The sequence below is a fragment of the Dermacentor albipictus genome, chromosome 5 (assembly GCF_038994185.2).
Source record: "Dermacentor albipictus isolate Rhodes 1998 colony chromosome 5, USDA_Dalb.pri_finalv2, whole genome shotgun sequence".
NCBI classification, from domain to species: domain Eukaryota; kingdom Metazoa; phylum Arthropoda; class Arachnida; order Ixodida; family Ixodidae; genus Dermacentor; species Dermacentor albipictus.
Genome location: NC_091825.1, coordinates 109585676 through 109605340, shown reverse-complemented (window position 1 = coordinate 109605340; position 19665 = coordinate 109585676). Strand labels below are relative to the sequence as shown.

The window sequence follows — 19665 nt, the reverse complement described above, 5'->3', positions numbered from 1 at the left end:
GTCGGAAGAGAGCATCGCCTCGAAATGGTGACGCGGGCTTTTTTTTATTTGCCGGCAATCACGATCGGATTGTGCGGCACGCCTTCGTGGTGGAGTTTGGATTAATTTGGACCTACCGTGTGGTTCTTTAACGCGCAACTAAATCTATGTATACACGAGTGTTCTTGCATTTCGCCCCCCCAGCGAAATGCGGCTGCGCCGAGCGGCAGAGTTCGAATCACCGAACGACCGCGAGCTCATCAGCGGCAAACGCCAAAGCCGGATAACGCGGCTGGTTGGCTTGGACAGGTATTTCGAAATAAAAGAAAACACGCAGACGGAAAGCTCCATAACCCGTTTCATGCCTTATGTCATGGCCGCGTATACACATATGCGTATACTTTCTTCACCAATGAACATTTTATGACCAGAAAAAAGAAATTTATCCATAACAGAAATATATAAACGTGTGACATTTTGGCTTGAGCGAATATTGGCGCGTTTTGCCCTCTGTTCACGTCGACCCGCGTTTTACGCTGTAATTTATGCAGTCCTGCAGTGCTTATAAATGAGCACTTATACTCTAAGCATCCGGTTCCTTGGAGTTCCCCTCTCGGTCAAATCGCTTTAACTGTGCACCGTACTGAAACGAACTCACGCAGAAAGCATCTCCGCAGTCCCAGACAATCAACTTTTCCTTTTCCTTTTCGGCCATCATTAAAATATGGGAGTTTCTGCCTTTCCCTGCGCTATGCGTACGCCATGGCCTTCGGCGCACATAAGTGCCCTTTTCTCTTCCTCTATACATCCAACAATCTTTTTTTCTCTTACACTGTGCGCACTTAATTTCGTCGGCAAGTCTGCGCATATCATGCTAGTTAAATTTCATACTATAGTGCATATAACCACTCCACACATGGGGACTAACGGCGGCGTTACACGTGAGGAACGAAGACATTGAATGACCCGGCCCTCACGCAGGGAGAAAGAAGTTTACGTGAACCTGGCGCAAAGCCTGTGCCCACGCCACTGCTATGTCTTTTGCCTGAACGAAAGTGCATAATCAAGGTGACCTAGCGAATCAACCCTGCGTTAATTGAAGGGACTCTGCAGCCCGTTTCCGCGTTTTCCTGTATTTTATTTATTTTAGTTTATTTATTCAGCATTGATTTAGACACAGTGAAAGTCTTGGATGGCAAGGCTAAAGGCAGAACATTGTCTGCCTAAGGCCCTGTCACTCATACATTGCTCAACGGCAAGGTAGCATATCACAAAATATAGTATACACGCATATCAATAGCGTGGATTACACGTACATAGCATACACTACAAACATACGTGCGTTAAATGCAGGAATAATTGTACAATTTACAAAGTAGAAAACAGTTTAGGTCCAATGCATTTTTGTCATTCGTAAGGCCTTCGTGTACGCACTTACAATATATATATATATATATATATATATATATATATATATATATATATATATATATATATATATATATATATATATATAATATGTGGAAGTGCTCTCCTTGGATGATTTCTGCGAAATGATAAAGCTGATACCCGATTTCCAGTTCTATAATCTGGAATGTTTTTCGCATGACCACAACTCAACATATTGCGAACGTCGGCGCCACCCGTAGCGGTGGCCTAGTGGCTTTGATGTTGCGCTGCTAAGCCCGAGGTTGCGGAATCCAATCCGAGCCGAGGCGGCCGCATTTAGATGGGGGCGAAAGGCAAAAACGTTCGTGTGCTTAGATTTGGCTGCCCGTTTAAGAACCACAGGGGGTCGAAATTTATCCGGTGTACCCCATTACGGCGCATGCAGCATAATCAGATCGTGGCTTTTTGGCAGGTAACACACCAGATTTCTTTTCTTTGTTTCTCTCTCTCTCGCTCTCCCTCTCTCTTTTCCTCTACTGGAACAACAATTTTGGCCAGACTCTGCCATCGGACGTCTATATTATCCACCAGGGAGATCGCCGCGCTTCGTGCACATATATAGCCTATTCAATCGAAACTTATCCCAAGTTAATGGCTGCTGTTTACCGACACTCTGGAAGTACATTTATTTCTGATCGAAGTCGCCTAAGGAAAAGATCAGCTTGTGCAATGCATCAAGTGTCTACACACCAAGCCATGTAGCTGCTGCTGGTGATGATGACGTTGTTGATACAGGCGGGGTTAACATTTCTTTTAAATAAAGTTTTTTTTTAGCGCAAGTACACCAAGATGAAAAAGATAGACAAGACACAGCGATAAAAATAAAATAAAGATAGCTCTCTGTCATGTCTATCCTTTCTTCTTTACTTACGCCAAACACACCTTTTAAAAAAATGGTGTGTGTGGCACCCTTGGTTAGCACTTCCAGGCTAACCAAAGGGTTAGACTGGCACTGCTCCCGCTTCGTGCACTGCAAACCGATTTGCACCCTCATGGGTGCCAAATCGGTTTACACTGTTACGGATCCACCAGTGACACGTGACACTTGCGGCTGTGTGTTGAAGCAGTCGAACGTCTACGGTTGATCGGCTCAATTTCTTTAGCACGGTGCGGTGTACCACGCTAGAGACACCGGACAGCCAGCCACTGTCGGAAAAAAAGACATCATTGACTGGGCAGAACAGACGCATGCGCTAATGGCGCCTATAGTTTCGCTTTCTGTGGTCTGTACGGGCGTGTGAGACTAGTTGTGAAAGTGACTTGCACCAGCTCAGAATTCCTTTAGGCCCTTAATGCAAACTCTCACGGACTTGACTGACCGTGGTTGCAGGGTACTGCTGCGTTGTGGAATAGCTCAGACTTTAAAAAAAAAGATGTGAATTACGCGCCCGATGGTGGGTTCGAACCACGGTTCCCCAGCACAGCAGCGCGATGCTTTAACCATTACGGGACAATCGTGCCAACGCCAACTATATATCTCTTTGAGATGATTGCCGCGCCGTCTCTGTTACATTACGCGTAATAGCACATGCGCGCGTGCCAGCTGCGCTTAACCCTATGACGCAGGAAAGAAATCGGCAAAGTTATAACACTTTATTAACCGCTTCACAAAACCTTCGCTTCACATAGGTTCCAGGATGCGCGTTGGACCTGCGTAATTTCTTTTCTGTTTTCAAGCTCATCTTTGTCCTTTCCTATAGCCTTAAATTCTTTTCCTCCCTCCGCCTTCGCAGGATAGCAAACTGGGCTTTCTTTCTAATAAATATCCCTGCCCATGAAAATATTAAAAAAAGAACCACGTGACGGAGCGTTTGCGCAGTGGTATCGTGCCGCTCTCAAGCGTGCGCTTCGTGAACAAGGTAGGCTCCCGTCGTATGACGGCGAAAATGCATGCTGCTGGCCGAGCGCTGCCGATGAGATCAAGAACGCCCTGCCGGTTCCTCGTCGCCAGTCACGATGCAGCCGACCTTGTTCACCGAACGCACGCTTGAGAGCAGCACGATACCACTGCGCAAACACTCCCGTCACGTGGCTATTTTCATATTTCGCGGGCTTTCTTTGCAAAACGGAAAAAGGACTACGTGAGACGTATCATAAAGGAAAGAACTTAATCGGTGGTTTCTGAACATGCTCTACAAATGTGCGTATCATACTTGGGGTCCTCAGCCAATAATTAAACAGTTGGGTAATTAAATTTGATTAATTAGTGAGTTATGGGGAAAACAAAAATTGTTTGAGTTACTATAGGCTATTGCGAATAGTGTGCGTTCAATTCAATTCACTTTAGACGCGCCTTTTCATTCTTAAATTCTTGACTCAAGTTATGTGGGACGCCCTGTATATTTTCAGGAGAGGATAGTCGTGCAAGAAGAAAGAAATGTTGCGGTGCATCACAGCATAACTTATACGCCTAGATCCGGCAGCTGTGTACAATTCTAATCCATTGACTGCAAGAACCGCCAGTGATTGGCTTTGCGGATTCCAAGCAACTTGATCACGACTACGTCTGCGTAGCGTAAATTTCACAATTATGCATGCCCATGTTCATATCAGCGGTCCGTATGTTTCTCGTCAATTCGCAATCTTCTCTTTGCTTCTGTCTTTAATTTTAGGTCATTGTTTTGTGACTTTTGTTGATAACATACGGGGCAATACTTTATCCTGTTTATAGGAGGCCAATTTCTCCTCAGATCTTTATCTGATCTCGCGGTCATCCTTTGACGATACACTACGAGTTACTTTCTGCTCTCTGCGAAGATAACTTACACACTGCGTATAGTACACCATGGTCAGCGCGAAGTTTTGTCGCTCACCAAATTGAACTCTCGACCTCTCCAAAGTTGCACCGCTTTGCTTTCGGCACTGACTGTACGTGCATAGCTGCATAAATTCGGAGAGCCTGCCTCTTCGCAAAAAAAAAAAACAGAATGCAAGAAAAACTAAAAAGGCAAGCGTATACAGGCGTGTCACTTCCTGGAAAGAAAGAGGTGATTTATTATTTTCCTTGTATCTCTCTTCTTCAATTTGCAGTATCCGAATCGATCGTTCTCTCCTGGCCCTCAAGGGCTCGTATACACTTCGACGAGGGCATAGACCTCGGCCCGTTGCGCTTTATTCTAGCTTCTTTGATTTGCTTCTCTTTCTTTTTCGTCGCTTTTGCGCGTATGTATGCTAAACCAACTGACGAGAGGAGGCGGGTGGCCAATAGTTTATACGCCTCAATTGCCAGTTTCGAGCCGACGAGGATAACCAGCCCCGTGAATACCGCCTCAACCCTCGCAATATTTGCTCCGACGCCTTCACACACAACCACCCCCAGACCTATACCTACCTACCTCTCCGGGACCGGGCAAAAAAGTTCAAAGACGTCAGCCTTCTGACCCCCGGGGACGACGACTCGCTGACTCAAAAAAAAAAGGAGCTTCGTCATTAACGTAAACCAGAACGTAAGTCAAGGAAAGGAGAAAAAAAAAGAAAGATTATAGACCAAAGAAAAGCTGTCCCTAAAATATAAGTTCCTGAGGCAACGTTCCGCCGGCCTCATAGGCAGCTCCTTCCACCGTCTAGACGAAGCTGACTAAAAGATAAGCCCAGAAACAAGAAGAGCTTTCTTTTTTTTTTTCTACCCTGAAACCACCACTAACAACCGAACAGAGGTCTCGCCTTGTTCTCGTGGGCATCTTTCGCCCCTGCCGGCGCACCGGTGTCACACTAAATCAAAGCCGGCCTACGTGACCGCCCCAGTGTTGCCCTGGCGCGCCGGGCGACCCTAGCATTAGGAACCAGTAGTAGTGGTAGTATACTTTATACAGGCGCCCAGGCAATGACGCTCGCGCGGAGCGAGCAGGCAATGTTCCCGTCTACGCGGGGACCACGGAGGACGGCGGGCGCTGCAACCTCACGGGCTGTGCACACGACTGCAGTCTTTCGGACGCCAGGCCGCGGATAAATCCTCTTCTCCCCCTCCCCCACGTGACTTCTCTTCCTCCCGGCGCGAGATGCCTTTCCTTGCGTCACCTCCTCGCCACCTTCTCGCGTCTCTTCCTAGAATCGCGTCGCGCCGGACGATTCGAATGAACGACCGAGTCTCGCGTGGGTTAGCGCAGATAAAGTGCGTAACCATACACCTTCGCCGCGTCACACCGCCGGATCCAGGATTGTGGTTCGATTCTTTCGATTATCGTTCTTTCTTCCCTTTCTTTTTTTCTTCTTTCCACACTCCGGTTATTTTCTCTCTGTATTTGGTATTAAAGGCGCAGGCTTCTTCTATATCTCTATCGCAAGAAGGCACGAGTAAACGACCCTCTGTTCACTCATATTCTTCTTCTAGCTGTTCATACGCGTATGCACGAAAAATCGAATAAAGAAAGGATAGAAACGAAAAACGTCGACGTGGTGCCAGTTTCCCGACCGAGCACGGCCTGCGGCCCGCACACCGTTTCTCGGCGATCGACGCGGGCGAAATTTATGCGCGACGCGTCCCGCGCGCCATGAACTTCCGAAATTGCGCCGAGGCCCTCGCGCGCGTGCCCCCTTGCCCAAGTCAGCGCGCAGGACGTTGTGTCTACGCCGGGGCCGGCTTAAATAATCGTTCCCGCCTTTCTTAATGTGCCTTCCTTCGATTCGCAACCAAACCAACCCGCGGTGTATTATACGTATACACGGCGCACGCGTATATTTCAGCACCGAGCGCCCCGAATGCACTCGCACATTACTGCGCGCTTCGTTGACATCTTCTTGGCGCTGCGCACAAGAGTGTATGCAAGAACGTGCACTGACTTGAATATAAAAAGCAGGGCAGGCACTCCCGGTCGGGAGTGGGGGAAATATCAGACAGTCTGCACCGAAGCCTGCACAAATAGTTCACGAGCGCTTTTAGCGTTATTTGTTATATATAGCAAAAGCTTCATTTGAGCACTGATTGTAATACAGATGTCATTGGGCCACGGCGGTGTCTTGCCGCTGCAATGTCTGCTACCAAGGCAATTCTATATCATTTGTTCGAGATATGGGCCTCACTGGGAGACTGCAAGATAAAGTGTTTGCATTTGGGTTCGTTCTTTATTCTGTCACTTTCATCTCTAATCATATATTAAGCATGGCGTGGTATGCCAAACCTGTAGATATAAGCTAACTTGTCCAGTTATTATTAAATTTTATTTCGATTTCCGAACTTCTAACAGCTGTATATAGACAGACAGTTGTCACGGGCTCATTTCTTCATTTTAAATGATATTATTGTTGTCGTATAAATCACCGGGTGTCATCGTCTTGGCCATGCGGTAGAAGTGAAGCCAAAACACTATTACCCTATAGACTGGTGTAAGGGCCGCGCGAGTCGATGACGAGAAGATAGCGAAAGCTATCTAGTAGCGGCATATAGTATAGAGCCAGATAGTATCGCCCCTTAGACGGGATTGAACAAAATGGTTCTATTTTTTCTATACGTTTCTGAGGCTGTCATTAAACAGCTGGTAGTTCGGCGTTTGTCTGTCTTCTTTTTCCTGTCCTTTTTCACGAAATGTATGTCGCACCACAATCAAGTATACCTAGGAAATCTAAGCACCAACTTGCCCAAGAAGTCCTTTTTTAAAAGCTATGATCTTCCGTCCGAAAGGTAAAAGTGTGCTCTGTTCTGAGACATTGAGATTTCATTCCAATAACATTCAAATTGTGCCAGCTTTCAAAACTCTCGGTGTCTGTTTTACGAAAAAGTTGCTGTGGGATGCGCATGTCACACGTTTGCTTAGCCGCCTCTCGTTTTGTTGGATTCTTATACCCCAATAATCATATCCTGCTTGTCAACATTAAATTACTGCTTTTTAAATCTCTATCCATGTCACAGTTGAACTACTGCCAACTTGTATGGGGCACCGCTACACATACATCCATGAACAAGGCTTATGTCCTTCAAAAAAAAAAAAAAGCATTACGCATAATTTACAACTTAGACCGAGATCATCCCTCTGTGCAACTCTTCCGAATTGCAGATATTCCAAATGATTTTAATTTCTATAAATTACGGCTAGCGTTACGATACAAGAATGAAATAAAAATATTCTTTCATCCGTGAACGATGCAGCAGAATTAAAGGACTTCGCTTCAATATATCCTATGTGACATATGAAAAAGTCTGAGTGAAGGGCACCTCCCACAAATTATGGTGCCGGAATGTTAAGAATTACCCTGCCCCTGCCTTCTCTCTTAAATGATATAGCGCAGAATAGTATGGATATTACTTCATATAGCAGGTCTGTACTTCACGTATATTATGTATAACTCTTCTGTATCTGAGGATGTTTCTCTTTCATTTATCGTATCTAATATCGTTTTATACACGAGGAATCTCGCTTGCATTTCTGTATTCACTTATATATGTATTAAATCTGCATGGACGCGTGATGACTTTTGTTTTCTTTTGAAATGTTTTGTACGCAAGGCATACACGTAATGCTATTGATAATGTACTGTGGTGCACAACTTCTACTTTGCTGAAGCGTGAAATGGCATGTAAAGTGTACTTAAAAAAATAAATTATGGGATTTTACGTGCCAAATTCACGATATGATTATGAGGCGCGCCGTAGTGAGGGACTCCGGAAATTTGGACCACCTGGGGTTACTTAACGTGTACCTAAATCTAAGTACACGGGTGTTTTCGCATTTCGCCCCCATCGAAATGCGGCCGCCGTGGCTGGGATTTGATCCCGCGACCTCCATGCTTAGCAGCCCAACACCATAGTCACTAAAAAACGGTGGTGGCTAACGCAGACCACCATTAATTAGCACCTTCACTGTACGCTGTGTCCTCTGCCGTACCGTATAGGTGGTACCTCATAAAATTACCGGCTTGCAAACAGGTAAATGAGATCGGTACGTGATCATAAAGCACTGAAATTTTATTCTTCCGCTCAGTTCTTGAAATAATGACTAAATTACGTCACTTCTCATCAGGTGACAAGTATTGGCTCCCGTTCGATGTCGTGGGCTGCGATAGAACAGACGCTATATAGTATAGTAGTCTGAAGCGGTAGCCAATACTACAAATCACAAGTCCATCTATAAATGTCGCTAGCGGAATCGACGTTCCATGCCTTATAGGCAGGTATCGGATATATTACGTAACTGGTGACATCACAATTCGACGCACCAATTCAACAAATTGTCCGAGTTGCTTCCTAGCGAGTTACTTCACTTCCTGGCTAGCCGGAGCATTCCCGATTAAAATTTAATGAAACTAGGGGGTCGAACAACCTAAAGAAACAGGGCGCACGAGAGACACCTTCGAAGGGAGTTTCAGATTAATTTCGATTGCCTGAAGTTCTTTCACGTGCGCCTAAATGCAAGTACACAAGTGTTCTTGCCAGTACCGCACAACTGCCAGATTGCTCGCTAACGATTGACGAGCTGCATCAAACGGGAGTACTCTCGATCTTGCATGTGCTTTCCGCCGTAAATGTTTCCAGACCAGAGTGTTAAGAGTGAGTGCGAACATAAACACGGGAGGAACATCACCTTCAGCTAGCACACAGCGCCGCATCGCACAAATTTATATCCATCGTGGCCGCGAGCGGTATGCATTATCCAAGAAACATTTGCTGTACTTAGTGTATCTTGGTATGCACGAGTGACTTCAAGCTCATCGTCAATTCTCTCGTCCTTGGTGAATACTGGTGCATGTACCTCTTTCGAGTAAGATCTAAAAAAGCAATAGACTTTCTTCGATGCGCGTACACTTCGCCGGCTCAGAAGCATTTGGTCAAGTCGATGCGATGATCGAGCAGGCATACCATGTATATCCCACGTGACTTGTGTCAACACTTAAAAATCTGTCCTCGCCACGGAGCTCCACTGTGGAGCTTCGCGGTGAGGACGGGGAACGCCAAGCTCCACCAATATGTTACGCGAACAAGGGATTAATTTTGCTCAAGTCTGCTTATAAGACATATTTATAAGACAACTGCAGCGCTGACCAGTTCAGCGGACAGCTCGAGCCCAAAAAACACTTCGTGTTCTTCCTTGGGACGTCCGAGCGCATCGCAAGAAAAGAAAGAAAGAAAAGAAACATGCAATGTATGGCAATATGCAAGTGCCACGCACCTGAGCAGAACCAGAGTCCTTCCATTTTTTTTGGAAACATGGAAGGACTCTTTGGAAAACATGGAAGGACTCTGGCAGAACCAAGGTCATGATGCTGGCCGTCACTTAGAGCAAGTCAGACTAATTTTTATATTATTTTGCCTAATTACACAATATGTTATTAATTAATCAACCTCTCAAGTAATATATTCAAAGCAACAGTGTCAATGAGAAAACTTGTAGACCATCCTAAAAAATTCCCGATCCAGCTTTCTGTTGCTCAGTAAGTGCTACACAAAGGCTTTCTTTTTTTTTTTCCAAGCTTGAATGAAAGCCCGCGAAATGCGAAGAATTCATTTCGCTGGTTGAAATGGTCGAGCAATCAAGTGCCGCTCGAAGCGCAGAAAGCTTGTAGAACCGCACACCTTGTGAGACAAAACGCAATGATTTTCATTTCAACCGAATTCCGTGAAACCAAAACTGTACCTGCCGATCTAGCAGATGTAACTGAACCGTTACAAAACATGGAGCTGCGCAGGTGCTATGCTACTCGAACAAAAATTGTAGCACGGCTTGGTTCAACGATGATAACACCTTGACAACATGCCGCTACTATTAGGGGCTGACAATAAACGCGGGACGAGGTAAAAAATAGCTAGTTCACGGTGGCACTAGCCATCAACAAATGTCAAAGAGAATGCCCATTAAACTTATCCATCCGTTCGTCCATCCGTCTGCGGCGAGGTGCGTCTTCCGTTGTTCGTTTTTGATTTGATATACTCTGTAATGAAAGTGTCACCACGCGGGGAAGCGGTATATAAGAATTGCATAACTGATGTATGAGTACTGCGTGAAAATTACTGAGCAGAGGTGGAGGAAAAAGAGGAGGGCACGGCGTCATTTACGCAGAAAGTCCATGATACGAACTGGCATCCGATCCGGCATAGATGACGAGCCATGCCAACACTGACTGCATACCAGTTTGCAACGTGTATGAGGGTGTGTGAATATTACAAACTTTCGAATAACGATTTGAATATTGTTCTATTCGATTCAAAAACCGAATCGGATAGGCGCTGTCCGAGGGTGTGGGATGGAATCCCGGCCGCGGCGGCCGCATTTTGATGGGAGTGAAATGCGAAAACGCCCGTGTATACCGTTCACTGGGTGCACGTTAAAGAACCTCGGGTGGTCAGAATATATACCGGAATCCCTCACTACGGCGTACCTTCTAATTAAATCGCGGTTTTGGCCAGTAAGACCTCAGAATTTAAACTAATTAATTATTAGCCGCTATTCGCAAAGCTCAGCATTTTTCGAATAGTTTTCGAATATTTATGCGTCACGCTTTATTCGTCCCAGTCAATTAGGGAATGGACCCCAGAAAAGATGCTACAAAGAACTAGCTTGAGGCCATCTGGAGCCCAGAAGGCAAATACAGGCACATTATATACAAGGGCGGCATGCGCATGTAGACACAATTTATGCCAGCAGACAATGGCGTAATAACATTTCGAAATGACACAATATGTAATAAGAAACGCTGGAGAATGGAAGATCCAGAACAAACATGAACATAAGAAAAATGCATACAACTAATGTATTAGGAAACGGTATTATTTGATATCTTTAATAAAATATAGTTTCAAGGAAGCGGAAGACAAAGCATAAACATCGAGGAAGTATATTTATTGAACGTTGTAGGCAATAAATATTTGGGCTTTTTTCACCGTAGTTCATTCTCACACGCCAAACTAACCATTTATTTGTTTGTTTCGTAGAAATAAATTGATGTATGCGTGTCATTTTAGAGAGAGCCTTAAGCTTTTAAGAGGCACATTGCAAAGAAATTTTGAGGGAGCCTAATATTCTTTGTTGAAGAAAAACGTCCAGGTGGAGAATATTGTATCTAAGAAAAAGGTTATATGTATAATTTTGGTAACTCACTCCAGCTATGTCTTATTGCTCTCTACCTCTCTCTCTTTTTGTAGAAGTAAGGCATATTACTGTTGGTTTCAGATGTAGTTGCCCATACCAGGTGAGAGTAATTGAGATGACACTGGGATATCGCACGGTATGTATGATGAGTTTAAGCTTAGGTTGAAATCCACACCGACATTTGGGAAGAAACCTACTGCACGTGACAGATTTGATGCAGTGTATACGTGATGTGGCCGGTCCACCTCATGTACTCATCAAAGATGAAATCCAGACAGAATGTGATAAATTTGCTCCCATTCAATGTGGACACAACGTACACCAAAGCACGCTGCGTCGGTGAGACAGCATGTCCTTGCTAGCTAAACATGATCACTCGAAATAAAATGATCTTTAGACACGAAATTGCAGCAGTAGGTATTGCTTGGTTATTAACCGGATAGCGTTACGGGCCCCATGTCGTAGGAAATCCAGTGTCGGCGCCGGCGTCGGCGGAGTTGTCCGTCAGCGAAAATTCCCGTATATGTGTAAGTATATGTATATGTCACACCTTGCTATATGGCATGCGGTATATGCGGGTTGTATTGCCACGCCATTCTATCACTAAAGTTGCTCATACCTTGTCTTGCATTCTTGACAAAGTTATTCCTCGGAATTTTGAGAATGATGGTCCACAAATAATTTCCATGAAACAAAACATCCACAGCGTATGCATTTTCTGTTAAATCTTCTCGGACTTAAAAATTAAAAGTGAGAAGGAACAGCAGCAACCGGCAAATAATGTAATTTTTCTGGCGCGGCTTGGCACAACCTCCGGGATCGGCCCACGCAAGAGGCCGCGTTTCCACCAGAAAGCTCGCCTTCGTGCATAGCGTTCGTCGCCAGCGTTTTCAGGAAAACATTACGTTACATAAGCTGCACTTGCCGGGAAGCGTGAGAAGCAGTCAGGGATCTTCGATTGCTGTCGTGTTCCCCTCTTAAAGGTGAAGCTTAAGCGTCCTCCAATATTCTTTTTGTTTATAGATACAGACCCTCTATCCTCTAGCCAGATTAAGTATGTATATGTTTCATTGCAGCATAGTTATGATAGTGGCTCCACTTGCCACGACCATGCAAATTAGAGAAAAGGCTCCTTCTTTTCAATCTGCCATCACCATAGAGGGTCCATATTTCTTGTTTGGTCGCGAAGGTATACATCGTTAATAACTTTCCACAAGGCTACCTTTCTGAACATTATATGTAAATCCATGAAATTTCTGAAATGGGGAGCTGACTGTGAATGCGCTTTTAGACGGCATATAATTGGTTTCACCAACCATGCATCAATACAGCATAAACAGGCATTCGGAAGCAGGGCCTGCATTTGCAGGGAAGTTCGTATGTCAAGGAAAATAGCAAACTGGGAAAGTCGGCACTGATTCATGTTTTAAGTACAGCGTCCTGTGTAGGTATTCGCGTTACGCTTCGAACATGCAGCACTTCGTATGCTGGAACTGTAAGAACTCGTGCAGGCAAACCGAGAGAGCGCGCATGCTATTTTCAAAGGTGAGCCGCATAATGTCAAAAAGTCCTTACGAACGCATATCTTTGTCAGTATCGACGTTTCTGACTTTGACCTCGGCCTATTTGACTCCCAGTACTGGCGGGCCTTGCTGCGATGTGTTTTCGTGCTATCGAAGTAAACGCGACAGCCTCCGGCAATTAATTTCGTAATTCTTTAAGTGTTTGTATATATGCAAGAGGAGCAAAATACGCGGCTCCATTCGCCCTGTGAGAGTGGATGTGCAGCGAAGCTGGTGTGAACGTTAGACAAGCACCACCACCACAAGCCACGTACGTCACGCAAGCGCACCTGTGCGGAAGTGCAACATACATACTCATTCTTGTAAGCCCTCCGCCTGGCGCAAGCACGTTAATGAACTAATTGCATTTCTCTAAGTAAAATGTGTCAGAAAATTCGTAAAGTACGATATACACACAAACTACAGACGTGATAGCATCGGATTGTAATTCGAATATACGAGAAAAGATAATTCTGTTATGCGGAAACTCAAGCACAGTCTCCTTTTCCGGCTGCCGTTTTTCGGGTGAGCAATCCACGAATAATCCCGACCATGTAGAGGGTAACAGCTGCGCTGTAAAACAGAAAACGCATTACGGAATCATGGCTCAAGTATTTCTTCAAACATGATTAAAACATTTCCACGTAAGCATTGGAATTAAATGTGCTTCCTCGCTAAACATTTCATCACTGTGGCCATCGAATTATGCTTCTTGGTACTGATAATAACGCTTTTATTTTCTCTTGTGGCACAAACTTTTTTTTTGCAGCATAAAACGCTCATCATCTGTGAAATCTTCTGGCATTGTAATGCAATAAAACTAGAACATTGAGACAAGCAGAAACCTGAAACATTTCTCTTGCTTATAATCTTCGCAGAATATTGATCAAAAATACATACTGCATACCTCGTCCTTGGCAAGGAAAGCCTGTGCGCATGGTGGCTAAGTGCTTGCAGTATTAAAAATAAATAAACATTGCGGCTAACTAGCAAGTCATTTGGTAGTTAGCGCTGTGACACCGGGGCATGCTTTCCGTGAAGTTCCTTATTAGCAGACACGGAATGGAGCTCAATTCTGTAAGCAAACATCCCCAATTTCACGACGACCTCTTTGCAGAAGCACATATATGTCTTCGCTCCCACGCCTACGGAATGGCTCGAGCATATGCCGCTTCATCGTCGCCGGCCTGCCCGTTTTGTAAGTCCAGCGATCCGCGCTGTCCTCCCACCTGCCACCCTCCGGCTCCCAAAGCTCGCGGATCACGCAAACCCCCACACGCGACACGTAAGCCGCCACGGACACAAAACGCTCCTTCGCGCGTAAAACGCACCGATGCCGCCATTACACGAGGTGGTCCGCGGTTGTGTACATGCGTACTTCGCTGTTCAGTCGTTGCTTATAGCGTGCAACGACTATAGTAGAGGAAGACAGTCTCAATGCTTCTAGAGGCCTACTGTAAGTCGACCGCAACCGCGCCCCACCCCCTCCACCCCCCCCCCCCCCACTCCTCAAGCCGCCACCACCCCTCGACCGTCCCAGTCCCACCTTCTTGTCTGGCCCCGAAGTCCCCCACCCGTCCGAATTTCCGAGTCTCAGTCACGAAAACATCTGCACCTGTCCTGGACGCGGTGACATGCAAGTGTGTCGGCAATAGGATCTGTCCGAGGAGGGATGTGTGAACACGGAACGGGTGTACGTGTGTGTATAGATGCGCAGTCCTGTTTCCAGGATTGCAAAAGAGAGCTTCGGCGTTGGTTCACCAAAAGCACGGCAGCTCCTTTGCGGTTATGATTTGTTTCGTGAGGATTTTCGATGTTGGGAAACTAGCAAAGAAAGATGCTATTGACGGAATGTTCGCGTAAACGGTGTCGACTGTACTGGCATGATAGTGCGTAACTGCAGTGTAAAATAATTTACACCTAAAAAATGAATAAACGAGCAAATCTATCTATACAGCACATCCTTACACCCTTTTACGGTGCAAGGATGTTAATTAAAATGTTAATTAGCATAACTATGTCAATTATCCAAATAAGCATTTTGATTTCTCTTAGCAGTAATGGCTGCCTTATAGAGTCATTTAAATCAAGGGTTAGAATTGTGCAATCAGCCACAGACCATTTTTAAAATTTTGTGCAGCTACAAAAGCGGGCTCCATAAAAGCGAGTTAATATGCATCAACAAGCCCAGCTAAACACCCTTCTCCAAAAAAGGCAAAAAAAGAAAAAGCCACCACCCTGTATATACAACAAAATGACACGTCAGGTGTCCACATCGTAAGTTTATACCACGGTTCAAAAGAACGTTGCGCGCGCAGCCTGTACCCGCCGAGAAGCCACTGCATGGCATGTAAGCGAACGCTCTGCCAGCCGCTCCCTCTGGTGACCGGCACACACAGGCCGGTTTCCCGTGTCTTGTTCCCCACGATGTCCAGTCCCCCACCGAGGCTAAGCCTAATCCGGGGACCGCAGCGCGCGCTGCTAAATGACAGCCCTCGCGCGCGTCTGTCGCTCTCGTGGCCGCTGCACGAAACGGAAGACGCTCGTCAGGCCCTTGCTTTGACGACTGCCCTTCACTTCCCGAGTCATCTATTTTCCTTTTCTTTTTCTCCTTTACTTCGTTAGCTTCGTCCTGCCGCCTGCGTGCCTATGTACCGTGGACAGAGTGTGCGTGCCGCAAATTGCATCGATTGCTCATCGTTTTCCTTGCATCTTTTCCCGTCTGCTTTTCTACTTCGCTCTTTCACTTTCCGGTTTCCCTTCCCTCTTTGATTTGTTTGTTTTACTTTTCTCCCCTCGGTGGTTTCTAGAGACGTATATATGTAACGCCTCGGAGGTGGACAGCCCAGAGGATCCCACGCGAGCGCGCGTTAGTTTATGAGAAACCGACGATTCTGTGAGCTTTGTTCCTCCTTTCAGCAAAGTGCTCGATCGTAAGCCTGCAACTACACTTGACAGTGCAAACATTGCGGTAAACGACGGAACGAAAACGGCGCCATAAGAGGCAGCTGAGATCCCGCACCCGCAGTATAATACTTCGCAGGAAGTCGTCGAAGACGACCCAACTCTATGTGGCGAAGCACCTGAAGCCTTCGGGCCGTTTCTTTCCTTTTTTTTTTCGTTTTTCTCTTCACGGGTTCACCACGAGAGAGCAGTATTCGCAAACCCACTTGACAGGCCTGAAGAAAGATAGATGGTGTTGTGGGCGATCTGGGCGCACACTCGAACGCATTTTTTTTTCTTTTGGGCTTTCGTTCCTTTTCGCTTTCTCGTTGGTGGGCGCCTCGCGTGCGTGCGGCACCCTTAACGCATGCCGTGTCCGTCGCCTCGACGACGGCGCGAAAACGCACCGCCGCCTTCACAGCGCGCGATCCTCGACCGGCGCGTATCCGCAGCTGAAGCCGCGTGCTGCGCCCACCGGTCGCGGCATGCTCCTTGCAGCGGCGGTCTACCGCTTGTTTACCTTGTTGAGTAAGCGTGGTGGCAAGGGGCCTGTTTGGACAAGCGCGTGTCACGCAACTCTGGCTATTGGTGACGGAGAGAGAGGGGCACTTCTGGCGCGGGCATGCATGGTTCTCTTGCACTTCCCGCCCGCCGGTTAGCATTATAGCAGCGCTCGGTTCGCACTGAGAGAGTGACCGTTGGCCCCTAGCGATTGAGGCGCACTTGCGCCCAACCTATACACCCACCACCACCCCCCCCTCCCCCTCCGTACCCCAAACCCCCTTTCCGAGTGTATTCCTCCAAGTATACCCACCGAACTTTTGTATTCTTGTAAGGTTTGTCTTTTTTTTTTTAAATTCATTTCACTTTTGCTCCAAGTGGCGTGTCTGTGGATGTATGGATGAGCTCGTGAATCCACATGCGTGTGTGTAGGGGGGACGAAGGGGGGGGGGGGTGGGGGGCAAGCGGTGGGGTTCTTGTGCATCATTGCGTGAGTGAACGCGTGTGTGTTCTTTGCCCGATGATTGGACCCGCGCTCGAGCGGTAATTCCGCGGAACGGTGGTGTCATCGTTTCTATACCACGTTGCGCACTCTCGGGCTACATGTGGTGTGTGTACAAACCGTTTGCGTAGCTCCAGCTCTCTGTGCCAAGTGGAAGCGACTTCCTGTCGTTACGCGCAAATGCCTGCTGCGCATCGTAATGGCGACCGCACGGAAATCGGTGAATGGTTCCCAGATATAATTGGCGTACGCACGGAGACAGAAAATGGAAGGGAAGCGCAGGTTGTCGTATACTGAGGAAGCGGCACCGTGACTGCCGTGTAGAGTGGGAAAGCTTGTTCGCTCTATTCTTGCAGTTCGCTGAGCCACCCTTCTGAATTGGGCGCTGGCAATTAAGAATGTTGTCGTTGGAACGATTACTGGGTTTTCTAATACTCACTGTGCGCGTATGCATGCGTGATGCTGTGGAGCTACTCCCACAAACCGCATCCCAAAGCAGCCAATCAGCTTATGGCAGAAAGCTGAGATAGTTGACTTTCTGATAACTGATGCATTTACAGTGCTTTGGGAAGAAAGTGAAAAAAAATTCAAAGACCAAAGAACAGGACAGGGAGGACGCTGGTCCATCCTTTGACTGTAGCTGACTTAGTGTATGTTATTGTTCTGACCTCATGTATAGAGCACGTTTCTGCACGTTCACCTTTACCATTCGAAGAGCTGAGAATGCATAAGTTATCATAAATACAACTAGCCCAGCTTTCTGTCATAAGTTCTACTCTTTCTAGTACATTGGGCTATTTCTTGCTGCTACGTGCTTTGAGAGTAGCTGAATAAATGAATCGTATTATTATGACCGTGTAGAGTACGCATCTCCACGTTTGCTCTTTAACCAGCGTTCTCCCCATCCTGTTGTTCTCTTTAACGCTCTAAATTTTTTTGTCTCCTCTGAAACGCTGGAAATGCACCAATTATAAGCCAGCTAGCGTATATCTCATCTTTACAGACTCATGTGCTGCCCTATTTCCTCTGAAGTCTTCACTCGCTAATAAACAAGGGCCGAATTCACAACGCTTGTAGTTCATAAGCGTTATTTGCTGCTGGTTGGTCGCCTTTGCGAATCGTATGTCCAGCATGAGGATTGACGGGATTGGCGAACAATTCTAGCGCAAGAGGCTTTAGTGAGCAGGCGCGCAGCTTGACAACCATATAAATTGTTTGCCCACAGGAGGCATATGTGCAGCTGCACAGCGTTGCACTGCAATGGCTGCCCTTTAACTGCTGCATAGTGGGCATTGAACACCGACTGAGCTGCTGGTTTAGCACACAGAAACTCCTCAGAGCAAATCCTAAGACCTTACGCATTCGTTCGTTCGTTCGTTCGTTCGTTCGTTCGTTCGTTCGTTCGTTCGTTCGTTCGTTCGTTCGTTCGTTCGTTCGTTCGCTCGTTCGTTCGTTCGTTCGTTCGCTCGTTCGTTCGTTCGCTCGTTCGTTCGCGTTCGTTCGTTCGTTCGCGTTCGTTCGTTCGTTCGTTCGTTCGTTCGTTCGTTCGTTCGTTCGTTCGTTCGTGAGTGAGTGAGTGAGTGAGTGAGTGAGTGAGTGAGTGAGTGAGTGAGTGAGTGAGTGAGTGAGTGAGTGAGTGAGTGAGTGAGTGAGTGAGTGAGTGAGTGAGTGAGTGAGTGAGTGAGTGAGTGAGTGAGTGAGTGAGTGAGTGAGTGAGTGAGTGAGTGAGTGAGTGAGTGAGTGAGTGAGTGTAAAGAGTGTATTCAAGATTCAGGATAGACTGACTGCCTTCCTGTGTCAGTTGAAAAGGTGGGCTAAGAAAGCTGAGAAAGCCGAGAGGCATGTGCGAGCGCCATGATGGAGACAGGGAAAAAGTAGTTGCGTCGTATGTGTATGGTCTGTCTCATCGTTTGAGGAGAGTGGCCCTTAACGTGGATATAGTATTTTTTGCGGCGCAGTAACTGTTAAGAATTCGTAAGGCTGCAGATCGGTTCATTTATAAAACTGCGTCGTGGCCGGAAGAAGCAGCAGTTTGTGCGGTGCCGCATTGGTCGTGGTTTATTGCATTCCGTTTTCTTGCGGTAAAGTATACTGTATACAAAGGGCAAAACGAAAGGTGCCTAAATGTTATTTTAATGGAGTATAAACAAAAATTAAACCGATGCAGGAATCAGCACTCTTTAATCATTGCTGTGTGTTTACAAGAGTGTGGATAAAGACACACCGATAAATCATGGAAGCCAGCTGTATCACAAAAGCCGGTGCCAGGTGTGCCAGTGCTCCGTATGTATAGCACTGAATAGAAGTCGAATGGCTAATTTGGACCCTGCAGGACGATACGCAGGATGATTTGCGTTGTTTTGTTTTCGTGAGGGATAGCATACGATTCGTGTTGAGCTTATGCACGAATACGTCACTTTTCCAAATAAAACACTGCTATGCTGCTAAATAAATAAAACTAAATAAAATAAAATTGCTATGCTCCCCGCATAAGTATCAGACCAACCAGCCCAAAAGTCGGTGCTCATGACAACTTATTTCTCCAATGCCTTGCAATTGACGCGCGTCCAGTTGATATAGGTTGGTTCTACGCAACCGACAGTTGCAGACATACCCGATTCTTGTCTGTTCAGCCGCCATGTATCAATGTAGAAACACGCAACAGCCATTCATTCTCGGAGCGTTGATTACGATTTTACTCCACCATAGTTAT

The 19665-nt window shown here is 46.3% G+C and overlaps 1 protein-coding gene across 6 annotated transcripts in view; it reads left to right on the top strand.

The window, feature by feature from the left end:
- The window catches only part of LOC135920709 (uncharacterized), a 311372-nt gene that overhangs the window by 131242 nt on the left and 160465 nt on the right, over window positions 1-19665 (top strand). The gene's annotated exons all lie outside the window — the stretch shown is intronic.